Raw genomic sequence first — 15,807 nt, 5'->3', positions numbered from 1 at the left:
AGATCTGCTTCAAAATGGCCTACAGAAGATAAGTGAGGGGTTGCATAAAGGACTTCAAATTGTATTATTAACCTAATATTACTAATACCAAAGAGAGGATATTGACAAAAAATCTCACCCAAACTACATGTTGATTTTACAGTCTTGTGATTAGCACCAGTGACCAAATTTTTAATTTCTGCCATGAACATTAAAAGATTAGGTCTCTGTCATGGTTTGACATCGAAGTGAATTTTCTCAGGAAGTTGGTAGTCAAACCAATCAGTGGTCAGGGTTGGATATTGGCATTTGGACTGACCACTGGAGGCATGGACACGCCTCTGAGAACACAGGGGGTTAAAAGCAAGAACTCCCAGGGGGACGCTCTCTTTGGTTCCGGTCATTGGAGAATTCAGACCTCCCCTGCCCAGCCATGGGCTTGGGTGGGGGAGGGGAAGCCATGCAGCCTGGTCGAGGTAGGCCAGGGGTGAAGGGACTGGAACCGGGCCAGCTCCTTATGGATGGAAGGGTGGAGAAACAGAGATGCCTTTGTTCCCCCCCACCCCCCCAGAGGGAAAGAGACAGAGAGTCTGATGGCACCTGGAATTTGCAGAGGAGAAGGAGAAGGGGGGTGGGGAGGTGCCCAGCCGTGGGAGTTGGAGTTCTGGGCAGAAATTTCAGCCGTCCGGGGAGTCCAAGACTTTTTACCCTTTCCTGGGAAATGAAAACTTTGTAAAATATTACTCCTCCTCGATTTGAAGTAGAAGAGAGACAGTCCAGGACCTGAGATGTTAGAAGAAGAAATTTTTAGGTGGGGAGGAGATGATGGAGTAGCTTTTGGCTGGACTTTTCTTGTTAGCCATGGACTGAACCAAATTCTCCTGCAGCAGAGACTGCATTTTTAGGGGGATGCAATGGTGAGCCAAGAGACCTGCTTCAGTGACTACCAACACAGGAGTGGAGTGAACAGAGAAAAGCTGAGGAGGACGTGGTGATGCCCTCTGTCTTCAGGAAGAAGATGATCTCTCTTCTTGAGACCCTCGGCCCCAGGGGAGGAAGAAAATGGGGGGACTGAGGTCCCAAAATGAGAAGCTGAACTGTTGTTTCTTTTGGTCTGTGGCAAAGCATCCTTAAAGGAGCCCTATGAGCAGTCTGTCCATGCACGGTGGTGAGAGCACTGTGACATGGAGAGGAGAGGGTCACACTGGCAGATTTTCTCCAGGCGGTGCCACGTGTGACATGGAAACACAGGAGGTGGCAGCTGTGTTTCCTGGGGGGGGGTCCATGGTACAAGTCAGATTCCTCTCTGCTTTGAGGGACTGAGTACTGATTATCTGAAGGGTGGTAACGTGATCAGGGATCCAGGGTTTTGTCTCACTGTGGTTTGCTGGAAATTGGGTGGGGGGGAGGAGGAGAGGAGGAGTGTTTTGGAGGGTCTTCGTCCTGGATATAGTGTGTGTGTCTTTTATAGTAGTAGTAGTTTAATAAAGTGGTTTTTTTTCCCTTTGTTATGAAGCTTGGGCCTGCTCTGCTCTGTTCCTGATTGCATCTCATAGCACTTATTTGGGAAGGTGTATTTTCATGGGGACGCTGGCATTGCGCCAGCGTCAAACTGTGACAGTCTCTTTTAAATTTGAATAGCCAAACAATAAAAGTCCCACAAACACTCTAAAGCTTAATCTGAAAAGATGAAGAAATGTTTATGCAAGCCCATGTGTTTTAGCAAGGCTTTCAAAGCTTAGACACTCCCTGTGCAAGTATGTCCATTAATATTAAGCTTTTAGAATGTGCAGGTTTCACCTTCATTACAGAGTTTGAAAATAGAAAAGGACTAAAATGTGATTTTAAGGATCTCCTAAGTGCAAAGATGCATTTAGATGCTCTCAGTTAGCTCAATAGCATTTTTCACTGACTAGGCATGAAGATGCTCTGACCCATTTCTGCTGGTTCCCAATTTTGGTATTTATAGATGTCTCTGCTCAGTTTTTATCTCACTGTAGAAGAGCATCTTTGCGACACTACTTCTGTAATTCCTGAGAGATTAGTTTTCTTTCTTTAGTTTTAGTCCTTTCTCAAATATCTTCATAAAAATACTGTTAAGAAAAAACAATTGCCCTCTGATGGCTAAGTTCAGTATAAAGTCTGAACTGAAACCATATTTTTGTAACTACATTTTTAAAAATGAGACTCATCTGTTCATAATGGTACTGCTGATAGAACTTTCACTATTACAGTGGTAGAAAAGGCTGTTATGGGATAATACATATGAAATATTCTTCAGATAAATAAAAGAGTCCTTCTCTGCATAGGACTCTGTAGAATACAGATAAATGAAGTAATGAGGATGAACTGAACCTGAACCACATTTTTGTTCCTCCAGCTTGCCTGATATAGAAAAAAATACTACAGATCAAAATAAAGGGGAATTAATAATATTAGTTTCAAGAACACTGCAGCGTGTTTCTGATAATCCTCTCAAATAAATTTTTACTTTTTCAACCCTTTTCAACCAGACTTTGCCTCCCATTTTGTGCCATTAGCCATGCTGATCCAGTGCTGCTCACCTTACTTGCAGGAGTACTCTACATATCCCTTTTAAATGATGCCCAAATGGATTATCTGAACAATTTCCTATTGAAGGCAGTGAGTAACCACTGAGTGCTGAGGTAATATAATTTCAACGTATCAGTTCCATCTGAAATGTCAGATAATGGTCAAACTAGATAATGGAAATGGAATCCAGCCATATCCCTTTGTGAAATGGCAGTTTAATGTGAAATAAAAGCCATTCATCCTTTTTACTCCCTAAATCACATCAGTTGAAACAAAGCAGAAATTGCCAATGCTGAAATTGAGGTGGAGGCGTATATTTGGGGAAGTAGGTAGGCGACAGCAAGTTGGGTGGTGTGATATCTTATCCCTGAAGGGAATATGGATTGGTTCTCTCACTGATGTAGAGTATGGGGACTGTTCAGCAGTCTGGAAAGTATTGGTCCCCATATTTATTTAGTAGTTTAATGGTTTTAACCATGGCCAATGAATAAAAGTTTCAATCTCTGGCCTCCCTTTTTTGCTTGGAGTGGAGGGCAAATAAGCAGGGTCAAACCCACATCTCTGACCTCCAGAGGGAGTTCCCTAAGTGTCTGGTTATGGAGTGAAAAACAGAGCTGAAGATGCTCTTTTCTCTTTCCAGTGAGGAGCACAAATTCCACAGGAGAGAGGAGAGAGCTAGCAGAAGTCTCCCTAACCTGTGGTTGGGACACAGCTTGGGAAGTTGTGGGTGCTGATGTGAGCCATTTCAGGTGCTGGAAAACATTAATGGTCCTGTTTTTGAGAGAAGCACCCAGGTCATAAACTGGAACTGAAAGTGAGGTTATGACAGAAAAAATTGTGAGCCACCAAATGATAATAATAAGAGGACATATCACCTCTCCTCTTCATCTAAGTATGTGCCTAGGTGCCTTACCCTCTTGGTGTGGGGCCTGCCAAAGAAATTATATAGGAGAATATCTGCACCGGGAGATGGTCCAAAGATAGACACAGTGCTGCAGAGATGGGACAGTTCAGGGCACTTGCAGAACTGAAGAAGAATAATGAGTCCTCTGGAGGCTCAGGGTAATCTTGGGTGTCTTCAGGAACAAGGGCTTTTGAGCAGAGGTGAAGGATGGGAAAGGAAGGAAGATTCACATGTGGAATCACATGGAATTCACAAGATGTGAATCACATCTTGCAATTTAGGTATCTGAAAGCTGCCTAAGTGCTAGTTTGGCTCCCAACCCAAGCTCTGCTCTGAATAGCAATCATGTCTGAAAGCTTAACACTGTAGAGCAAGTCCGGGGATGACAAGAAATTAGGTCTGTGGAGTCTGGAAGCCAGACCAACATTTCAGGGCAGAAGACAGTGTTAGGGGTGCAGCGATGAAGGCTTTGATGGTACTCAGATGAGCAGGCACAAAGAATATGTGAGAGACAGCACTGTTAAGGCTGCAGTTTTCAAGCTGAGAATTCATTTTGGCAGCAAAGATAACTAGGAAGAAATACACTTTTCAATGTTTCCAATGAGATTTGGAAAACAGAACAATATTTTGTAAAGTTTTTGCTCTGGTAGGGAAGAGGAGAAAAAAATGGCTTGTAACTGAAGTAACATTATTGTAACCTGGTACAATCTGTCCACAGATATTTGGAGAGAACATAGATGGCAAATCAAGACATAATTTTGTGAGAGCCATTAAAAACCTAGTCAGGTAAAACAATGAAAAATGAATTTGATTAGATTAAAAAAATGAGGTGATGACTAACATTAAAATGAATATGCATGCAGACATCTTCCTGGGTGGAAAGGAAAGATTCTGCCTTGCAAGCTGATCTTGCCTTGAAAACAACAGGATAACTTGGATAATTCCCTGGATAATGAGACAAAGTGGTCAAGGAAGCAGTGAGGGGCTCTGTGATCAGGATAAACTCAGACCTATTAGGATAACCTTCTGCCCTCAACATATTTTTAAGCACAGAAGCCCTATTTTGACAACTCACAGCATGATTACCAACCTTGCAAAGAGTTCACTTGCATCTTAGAGCCCATTGATTGGGCTGGTATCCACACACCCACCAGTGCATCATCAGCTTCTGGAGCCTAGGGGGTCCATTCAGTGCCATCAATATTGACTTGAAGTGCCTCTGGTACACCATTTTATGGGTCACATGTAAACAACTGCAGGAAAGATTAAAGTCATCAGTCAATAACTGAGAGTAGGCGTAGGGTTGATGATTCCCTTAGGTTTCTTCCAACTCAGTACATAGGATTCTATGATTCCTTTAAATAGAGTTGCACTAAAAATTCATACAGGGGTTAGCTTAGAAAAGTCAACCAGGCATTTCAATATGCACCAAATGAAATTGCTCCCCCATATAACTCCTTGGGGAAGCTTTCAGTGGGATAGAGGGGGTTTCTGCTGCAGGAGTCACTGGTGGCTGGAAGGTTCCTACAGAGCATGCAAAATCCCACTCAGTCCCTTTTTATTTAAAAACAGTGTTTCAAAGGTTAATACTGTGTCAGATCCTCCAGCTTGAGTCAAACAGGTGCATGACTGGAGTCAGTCTTGAAATCAGGATTAAAAAAATGGCTGTAGATAAATGGAAGCAGAACTTTACATCAGAGCTTTACGAACTTTACTCTCTAACACTTGGGTATTCTTAGCAAACTAATTGCCATTTGCTCAGAAAGCAGGAAGTTCAGAAAATGAGAAGCACTAATCACAAGAAATTGATTTTAATGCATCTAAAAATAAAAGGCACTATACTTCTTTCAGATACAGCTGCAGAGAAACTGATTCATTGCAGTTAATATAAAACTGAAATTCTGAATTAATTCCTGAGGGAAAATGGAGCTAAGGAGCTAAGGCAGGATCACCACCTCTCTACTCTCCAAGGTAATGGTGTTCCTGTAGCACTGATGTTCTGCAACAAGCTGTGCTGTGTTTTGTTGATGGATTTTGTGTACATATGTATTCTTCCAACTGAGAGGAACTTAGCTATTCAAGTTGCCCTCAGTTTATTACACTTTCCCTTTCTGACAAAGGAGAGTTGTTAAGTCCACTGCCTCCCTGCCTAGTGTCATGACATACAATTACATACTAATTTTGAGCAAAAGTGGTCAAAAAAAAAGGTTAGAAACCTTTTTAGCTCCACCAACCGATGAAACAATGAAAGGTCTTATTGATGTCAGCATTGTGTGATTTTCTTCTCCCTCTGAAATCTTCCATACCAACACGTTAATTCTCATTACTCACTCAGAAGAGTTAAGAAACGCCTTATACAAAAAATAGACAAAAATTCTCAAGATGCCAGGTTAATCACTCAAAAATTGATGGATTATATATTTAAGATAATCTGAGTAAATTCTTGCAATATGATACAGCTATATGATTATTTCCTTTATGCTCTCTCTTGGGAGGATATCTATTTACCAACATTTGGGATATAAAATATAAAATAGATTTATAGGAAAATCTTGGTTAGAGTGGACCACTGGAGGTCACCTTGACCCATCCTCTGTTCAAGCAAGTCAACTCCAAAGTTAAATCAGGTTGCTCAGGGTCTTGTGCATTTGAGTTTTGGAAACTTATGGAAATCATTCCCTTGGCTTCTCCCAGCATCTTCAGGAGAATCTCTGAAGCTCTGAAGCCAAATTTGAGAAAATTTGAAAAACTGAAGATATTAAAAAAGAATGGAATATTGCCACTGCAGGTAATATAATGAAATTCATCACTTTGGATTCTATCAGCAAACAATTAAATCTGCAAATATAACTCAGGACAGCCAACATGGATTCACAGAAGGCAAATCCAGTGAAAGGATCTTATCTTTTTTTTGGTACAGTATGTTGCTATGGAGAAAACAACTAATTTTTGCAATATAATTTGCTTCTACAGAACAGTATTTTTACACATATTTTATTGCAGTATAGTACTTTAACCAAAATGTTTGCATTACAGCACACACATCATGTAAACAAGAGACATTTTGTCTGCAGTGGCAGATCCCAGAAAATTAACTGTTGATGAGGAGGTGTCCAATAGTCAGACAGTTGCTAACAGGTTATCAATTCTTTATTTAAAGTTGTTCACATGACTGAGATGACAAAATCACTGGTGGTGTGTTTGCAAATTAAAAAAAAAAAATGGCAAGGTAGTAAATACTATGAATAAATTTCTGGTGTATAGGAATTGAAACTACAGAGTCAAGTATTTCAAGTTCCACAAAATGCATTTTAATTCAGTTAGAGGCAAGGTAATACAAGAATATCTACAGTTTGGAAGACTAATTCAGAAAGTATTGTTTCAGAGAATGTACGGATTGTCATCTCAGATATGAGATGATCAAAGCAAAATACAATCTTACCTCACTCACAATAAAGCCTCTCAACATCTGAGCATTGTAATCAGCTCCTTGACAGTGCCAAGACTGCAGATATCTCTGGGGGCTACTTTTCTTATTTGTTTCTTATTTAATTTCCTGTTCCTCTGAGGCTGTGAGAATGGAAATACGCTTTCTTATTCATAAAGCTCTCTCCTTTTTTCTCTCTCTCTCTATATATATATATTTGTGTTTATTTATATATTGAATGAGTCATAATAAACTCTCACATTGAATAATCTGTTCTGGGTTTAAGCTGCATGAAAACAAAAGCTAAAAGGTTGTGCCACCTTATACACATTACTCTCCTATCCCTGCAGGCAGATGGGACATTTCCTCAACATTACAATTTTGCATTCAGAAAAATTTTTTGGCCCTCCACAGAGTATTCCCCTTGTGTGCATCAGTGCAAAGACCACTCTGACTATAGCAGTTTGACACCCTCTACTGTCAAAGAGTAGTGGCTCATTCCTCACACTCCACTGCCAAATAGGATACATATTTGACAATGTAGAAAAAGCTTTTTTTTTTTTTAAAAAAAAAAAAAAAAAAAAAAACCAAAAAAAAAAAAAAAACCAAAAAAAAAAAAAACCCAAAAAAAAAAACCCAGCTAACAATGTATGCAGACATCAAAAACAGCCTGTGCTTGCTAGAGACCCAAGTGTCTCCTTCTGTCCTTTCTGCCTCCAGCTTTTCCATAAGAGACAACCAGGATGCTGAAATCGTGGTATTCCTCATAACCCCTCCTCTCCCCCATTCCTCTTAAATCACTTCCTGTGCTTTGGAAGACCCTGGCACTAAAGCGGGGCATCTTGCATCCACTGGCCTCCCTGCAGAAAGGCAAAGCCCTGGTGCTGTAGCAAAGCAAAGAGAGGTAAAGTCTGATAGAGAGAGTTGATAATAATTCAGCTGAAAAAAACCCCATGTGTTTTCCTGAGAAGCGTCCATCCTTTTTGTCCCTATAGGGTAGACAGTTTTAACTTTTCTTTTACTTCAAGAGTCAGATCCCAAATATTTATTAACTGAAAGCCAAGTACAAATCAAACGTTTTAGTCCAGGCGTCAAAGCAAAACTGAGAGTTTGCCAATACTACAACGACAGAAAAAGCAATCCCAAAGTCTTCAAAATAGCTCTGAGTCCCTCTGAGGGTCTGTTCATTCCAGAGTCCTGATACATGCGGGAGTTATATTTGCCCCTTGTGTCCTGCTTGAGATAGCCCCATAAAACTAACCAGGGATTTATGCTGGATTAAAACCAAGATCCCTTCTCTGCTTTACTGAACATTGAAATTGGGCAGAGGACAACACCTGTAAATCTGTGCATGCTAAGCAAATGCAGAAGTTATATGAGAGATAGTAATTCAGCAGGATTGCATTTACTGAGAGAGAGATTAGAAGCCTTAGGATTTCTTTTCTGAATTAACTGCAGTGTAATTTTCACATCCCCAAAGAGAATAAAATGAAAAGAAAAATCTCTCCTTTTTCTTAGTAAATACTTCTTAATTGAACATTATCTATTACCAAGGTGAAAGAAACCCTGAAAGAAGCAGATTGGAAACTTTCAGAATCCAGTCTTGGGGAACTAAAGCCAATGCTAACATTTAATTTTGTATCATTTTCAAACCAGTCCAATTAAAGACCAAATCCTACGCCTTCCAGTGTGTGCTAATTGTGGATGTCAAAATAGAAACACTGTGTTTGACTATTCTAAGTCTTACTCTGTTCTAATATATATATATATATATATATATATATATGAAAGTAAAATAAATGAAACCTTGAATGCTTTTGGATGGGCACTGCAAAATGGACATGGTAAAGATTAGTGAATTCCACAAAATTTGTGGCCTAATGACCTGATTTGAGAAAGTGCTTCAACTCTCATACATCTAAAAGCCTGTAGTTTTTCATACATAAATCTGGTAACAAGTAACTTCAGGGTTGGCTTCAACTTCTTACTATGTTAAACTCCAAACCATATAACAGCAATGCATGAAGATAAGAGTTACTGCAGATGAAGTTCTGATATCAGTGAAGTCCTGCTCATTTTGGAAACCTGGAGAAAAGTAGATCAAATTTCAATACAAAAAAAATCTTTTTTTCAATATTTTGATTGTTACAAATTGTTATTTGCTATGTGCATGAAGCACCTTCAGCTATTTCCATTGTTTTTCATAAGATACTTCCTCAGTATCAAAGAAAAGTATATTATAGTGAATTATATTCTGAGCTGAGTTCTTGTAACCACAGTTCCATGATTTTTCTGTTAAACCCTGCTCTCTTTCCCCTTGGCTTCACCCTGCTCACTGTTGCTACAAAAGGAAGATCAGATCTGAAAATGTGTTTAAATGGGATTTGGATAATTCACTGCCAAAAGTTTGGCTGCGCTATGATGATGATTATTTCATACTTTGACCCCTTCAACCAGAGCCATTATTCATATTTAGGGAAACATTTCAAGCCAAGCAGCTGTTCATGTTTGCTGTGTAGGAAAAGGAAGACCTTCACTTTCTTTAACCAGTCTACTGGTTATTTTTTTACTAGGGAGAGTAGTCTGAGAAAACACAGGTATATTTTTTTTTAACTTCAATTTTATACAAAACAAGTTTAATGTCCTATGCACAAATCAGTTTTGATTTATTCTAAGCATGCATAGAATGAGATGAATGTCTTCCACCTCAGTACCACAAGTTTAAATAAGCCATAAATCACTTTTTGTTGCAGTTTGGATACACAATAGGTCAAACTTTCTTAATGTTTGTGTCAGTCTGTCATAAAAGCACTAAAATATCTTGAACCTTTATACCCACTCCCTCCATCCAAAAATCTATATTTACTCAATAACCTTTTGTTCTTCTATTAGTTGCTCACCCTTGTGAGACAAAACATATGCAACATTTATTTTTAGCTTTGCCTTTGACAGTTCATAGCTTAATTCTCAAATGTTTAAATCAAGTCATGATGCCCACAGAAAACCTTAAACAGTGCAATAGTCAATCTACTGGATTTTTGGAGCTGAGCAATGAAAGTATAATTTGAATTTTTATAGTATTTGTCAGAGTAAAATAATATTGATGCCTTTGTCCATTGAAATACAAATATATTCTTTCCAGAGTTTTGTTGCCTTGTAATTTTTAGATTTACTGAGTTAGGGAGCTATGAAATAAAAATAAATGCCTGAGGTTACTTTTGTTTACTTTGTCAACAAACTGCTTTAACTGCATACAACTTCACCTCCAAAATAGTCCTGATTAATTGCTAGAGTTTGTGAGCTTTTATTATTTTTTACAAAAAATATTTTCTTTTGCACATTATCAATATAATTAATACAAACATTTTCTCCTTTCCTCCAGGGCTTTACCCATCATATACCCCTAAACCACAAAACCTGGTTTTGACCTCAGCTGCATTTCTGTTAGATGAAGAATTGTGAACATGGCCCTTAAGGCAGGTTTTTAGGATAAGGTAGTTGTCAGACAGCACAATAATTCTGGCAATGTCTCTCTTTTGATAAAAAAATCATAATTGTTTCGGTAAAAACAAAAATCTGGATTTGTTTAATAAACAGTATATAACAGACCAGCTCACAATACACTTTAGGAATTTGAGGCTGGGAAGTTTCTGCCAGCCTAACATGTGGGAGACAGAAGGAGGAAACTACATTGTTGATAGGTAATAAACTTCCCCTTATTTCTTCTTCTGGAAGAAAGCTGTGGTTAATTAGCTCAAAACTATGGATGGCCCAAGTAACTAGGAAGCAAGTCCTGAGGTCTGTGCCTATGGAGATGCTGATTTTTTTTTCTGCTGGTTGAGAAAAGTTCCACTGTAAGAATTTTAAACCAGAGATTTTGTCTGGCAAGTGCTGCACATTTTTTGAAAACCAAAATGTCATTCTTTATCTTGTTGGTAAGTTGTTGGTTTGAAGTCATGCCCCTCTGCTCCCCCAATTCTGGGACTTCTTGTTCCACACTGCTTTCAGATCTTGCCTTCTGTCAATGTCAACATCACAATCCAGTCTTACAGTTTTCCAAGAAACTGAAATAAGTAGAATTTGATATTAATATAGTTCTATTTTAAGAAAACCAGGTAACTCTTTATTGTGAATAATAATTTTATATTTAAAAAAAAGCAGCAGAATACACTTTTTTACCCTTTGTCAAAATAGATTATTTTATAAGATATTTTTCTGTTTTAAAACTTATTCCACTGTCTGTTTTAAAGTTGTGCTTGATTCTCTCTGAAGTGATGACAGGCCATCAGGCACACCGAGAAATCTTATCCAGGATAAAGTCTATCTTTAATATGAAGATTACTCTAATATATATTCCTAGAATAAAAGAATAAATAAATTATACACATAGTACATGTATACAAAAGAGATTAGGGTTTTCTTTAAATAAATGCAATCAATTTGTTAGTATCTGTCATTTATTCATATATAGGATAAAAAAAAGTAGCAAAATTATTTACTCTATTATGTAATTTCATTACACTGAATTATAAAACATCCTGTGCAAGTTTTGGAATACCAGCTAACATTGCATAATACCATAATTACTTTTCAGCGAACATGGTTCATTTCAATTTAATAAACAAAAATCATTTTAGCCCCATGCACGGTCACAAAAGACCTAAAAAATTCATTTCAGGATAACTCAGACAGATTAATTGAATCTGGCCCTCAGGAATATATGTTATTGTTAAGGCAATAGCAGGGCCATGGCATTGCTTGTGTAAAGCACAAATGGGTAAATGGGTAAAAAAATCTCTTCTCAGAGGTACAGCTAATATTCATCATGCTTCTGGTGGCACTTAAATGTACCAGATAATTTGCAAAAGGAATAACTTCTGTCGCTGGACAGCTTCTCGCTGAAGTTCACTGAAATAGGGCAGAGCTAAGGGGAGAGGGAAAACCAGGAAGCCTAACTGAGAAACAAGTCAAGCAAACCTGTATCTTGTGGGTCCAGCTGTCTTCCTGAGGCAGGAAAAGCATGCTCTCACATGTACTGCAAGAAATTACCCAAGAAGAGCTCAGAGTGGCTTACATGAGATCCAAGAGCACAAATCAACTTGTGATTTCTTGTCAGGTGTAAAATCCATAAAACCTACTGAAATCTCTAGTAGGATCTCTGTCCTTGGAAATAATCAGTACTTGACTACGTGTGGCCCTGAGTGACATGATCTCAGAGGTGCATCTGACCTTGAGTACTGCAAGGATTGGACCAGTGATACTTCTGCATCTTAAATTATTGTGTGATTCTGAAAAAGAGTAAGATGGCTTTATTTCTTCAGCTGATCTCAACACAAGGTCACCAGACCCCTGTTCAGTGCCTGGATGTCAGGATCCATCCCCAGATGGGTCACCAATTGTCAGCATCAGTGCTTGGCACCAATTGACGGTGGATGGAAACTGACTGTCACTGTTAGTTTATTATCTTACTGTAAGACTTTCACACCTTCTCTCTGTGAGTTCTCACAGCTAGCTCCTCGCAACTCTGACTCCTTTTCTCTTTCTTCCACATGGCTGGCTGACTTCTACCTGTCCCTATCATGAACACCTAACCCTTTCTGTCCCTAGCCCAACTGCCTGACCCTTGCTCCCCACAGCAGCACAGCCAACTGACTCCAACGCTCTTCTCAAGCAGCTAACCCACTCTTTTCTAACACCCATCCTTATTGGACTGTCCGTATTGGACACAGCTCTGACCTATTAAAGGCAAGTCTGTTCCTACTCTTTGGTAATTAGTACAGCTGCAACTCCTCAGGGGCGAGATTGCCTTCAGCACTATCTCTATTTTCTCACAATCCCTCCTCCCACAGCCGGACACCTCCATTACGTGTTGCAGGCCTGGTGCCTCCAGGAGCAAAGGTGGGTGCTCACTCCCTTGAGCAGCCACGATGGCACAGGGATGCGAAGATGCCAGGAGCATTCCAGTTTGTGGGGCTTGTTGGTGAGGAAGAAGTGATGCAGGAGAGCCGGGGAGAGCCACTCAGCTGAGGACTCCGTGCAGGCATCGCCCCAGAGGCAGCTTTCCTCTGCTCTGTGCTGACAAGCGCAGATTGAACAGCTCCGCTGCTCTCAGCTCAGTCAGGGACTAGATCAGGAATTGTTTAAGACTCCACAGCTTTAAACCAGCGACCTGGCTTCCACCAAAAAGCTTCTCCGAGGGCCCAGCCAGTGTCAGCACGGCGGTGCCTCTGTGTTGTCAGTGCGGCTCCGCTCCACACGCGGCCCCGGCCCTTGGCGTGCGGAGGTTGCGAGGGACAGGCCCCGCACCGGGCACGGAGCAGCGGCCGGGGCTCCAGGGGGAGCTCGCAGAGGCCTCGGAGACATCGCAGCAGCGCGGAAAGGGGAATCATCTCACCGGGGCGGGGAGCAAAGGCTCCCGCCTGCTGGATCCTGACCTGACTGTGCCGAGGAACAGCCTGGCTCTGAGACTCAGGGAGAAGCTGCTGTACGCTGGACCTGGCTGCCAGTGCAAATTCCTCCTGCTGCCTCTGCCCGTCGGGCCACAGCCACTGTCTAGACAGGGACAGGGACACCTTCACATGAGCTTGGCTTGTAGCTGCCTTTAAATGAGCAAATTGTCACACCAGCAGTGCTGTGGAGGGTGACTCTACCGAAAAGGAAACTGAGTCAGGTTACTGATAATACTGATTTACAAAGGGGAAATTAATGGCTGAATCTGGTCTCTTTCCAAGCAAGCCCTAGAATTACTTGGAAGCACAGATGTGCCAAATAAAAATTATAAAGAGAGGGATTCTAGGAAGAATACAAAGTTTTATTTCCACTCCAATCAAAAAACATATCCATTTTTAACAATTTGTTGGACTTCAGGCTAAGTGATACATCTAGAAAATCTGCACCTTACTGATCCTGTGAGATACAGACAGTCTGAGTTCATCTTTGAATGGGTGCCCAGCTGCATGCATGACTTTGAGGTATAATGGAAAAAAGATTAGGCAATTTTTTTCAAACCAGTTTCCTCACTGGGAAAATATTCCTTTAGGTCATAAAGTACTTATTTACTCAGTCAATACTATGACAGTGAGATTTACAACTATGTCATTAATAACACTGATTGACAAAGAACTTCCTCAAAACTCTTTCAACTCCAGACAAACATGACTTATCAACAAAAGTGTACAATTACAGATTTGCAGCTGAACATGTGAGTTTGGAGCAGCTGTGGGTAGGGAGAGGGGGACAAGTGCATAAAAAACAATGCCTGATTTTTATTTTTTTTTTTGCCCCCTATGATCAGTGTTTGAGGCTGACTCATTTGTTTTGAATAGCTGCTTACTTGTTTCATTGGTTGCTGAAGGTTCTTTTGATCTCTTAGAGGATGAATTGGAAAGGGACTCCTCCTTTGGAGAACTTGCACAATTCTTTACACTCAAATGGGCTTATGATAAACACATTATTTTGTCCATAGTGAATGAGCTAGGTGATAGTTCTCCTTGGATTTGGTTAAGGACCATCTTAATAATTTTCCTGATTGTCTGAATGCATCCACTCCACATCTGTCTTGCAGGAATTCTGAGGGGGAAAAGGAGATCTTGGTGGAGATCAGTGCAGTTGCTTCAGTGTTCCTTTTATTGAAGCTATTTTGTATTTAATGAGTCTTTTTTGTTTATGGCTCGTAATAGCTGTAGAATTTTTTATTTATTGGTACAAATTACACTTGGTCTTCTTATATAACAAAACAATTTTCCATCATAAAATGACCATGTGTCCAAGGAGAAAGTTTTTTGGGTCCCAGTCAATTTATGCTCAAGCAAAGAAGGCCTAAGAAACACATTTCTTCTCTCATTTCAAATACATGGTTTTTACAGTTTTTATTTATCATTATTCAGATTTAGTTTTTAATTTTATATCATATTTAGGTGTCTTGTACACTGCACTTCTGTCACATAATTCTGACACAAATTATAAGTAAACATGGAATGCAATTTACATTTTCTGGCTATCTTTAATATTAGAGTCTTTAGCAATTATCTGCAGCTGCTGAATCTACTAGTTTCTTTTACTCTGCAGGTTTATGCTGAATCTTCAAGTATTTTCTTACTAGCCTAATTCCAGCAGATGAACATTAAAAAAAACCATTTTCTCTAAAGGCAGCACCTGGGTTTTCCATATAGTCAGTGCAGAGAAGGAGTTAGACTCCCATTTGGAGTTCTTGTGTGCCTTTCTTTAGTGCCTCACATGAAGAAAAACAAGATTTTGGAGAGGGGTAGTTTTTTTTATGGGACCAACTGCAGCAGCATTCAGAAGCCCCAGCTCCTTTCTTGATCACCTAAACAGGGAGCTTGGCTTTTAACTTTGGAGAATTACCTCATTAAAGAAGTACGGTTTAAATGCAATCTGAATTTAACAGCAAAATCTTGGCTGCTGGCTGCAGTAAAAACCTTGAAAACCTCTTCTGAACATGCACAGGAACAAAAAGAAAGGCACTTGGACTTTAAATAAAATCCCAAGGTTGTGCCAGCCTTATGATTTTGAGAGTCTATCTGCTGCTGTTTGACTGTCTGGATTTGACAATGATGCAAAAACTGCTCAGCCAGGTGATTGTGTCCACCTGGGATCTTTTCCTTCAGCTTTGCTTCTAGTAAAGCCTGTCCTGTCTGCTGCAGGACCCTCAAGAAAGAGGGGCTTCTTCACACCCTGCAGAGCCTGTGTCACCATCTAAACAGGCAAAGACATCTACTGCAGGTCTGGCAAGCAGCTGGGCTATGCTGATGAACATCTTGGATAGGGCAGTTAGAGTGCTGCAGGACCTGCAGCTCATCCCTGGCTCTGGAACAGCAGTGCAGGTGTTTGGGAGATGAGCTGCTCCAGGGTTGCAGCACCCTCCCTACTCAGCAGTGTGGGGGACAAGGGTGAGGACCCTCTCCTGAACCATGGAGACAGATGG

At 40.1% G+C, this 15,807-nt stretch overlaps 1 long non-coding RNA gene across 1 annotated transcript; it reads right to left on the bottom strand.

Annotated features, from left to right (window-relative positions):
• Nucleotides 1-9,475: 9,475 nt before the first annotated feature.
• LOC128805517 (uncharacterized) lies at nt 9,476-14,852 on the bottom strand. Its single transcript, XR_008436468.1, has 3 exons — nt 12,349-14,852; nt 11,841-11,898; nt 9,476-10,927 (listed from the first exon to the last, which is right to left on the bottom strand). It is a non-coding gene; the product is annotated as an uncharacterized LOC128805517 (long non-coding RNA).
• Between the last annotated feature and the right edge of the window lie 955 nt (nt 14,853-15,807).

The sequence above is a fragment of the Vidua macroura genome, chromosome 3 (genome assembly GCF_024509145.1).
Source record: "Vidua macroura isolate BioBank_ID:100142 chromosome 3, ASM2450914v1, whole genome shotgun sequence".
Classification (NCBI taxonomy): Eukaryota; Metazoa; Chordata; class Aves; order Passeriformes; family Viduidae; genus Vidua; species Vidua macroura.
The sequence above is the reverse complement of the archived record's forward strand: the minus strand, read 5'-3'. Positions and strand labels throughout refer to the sequence as shown.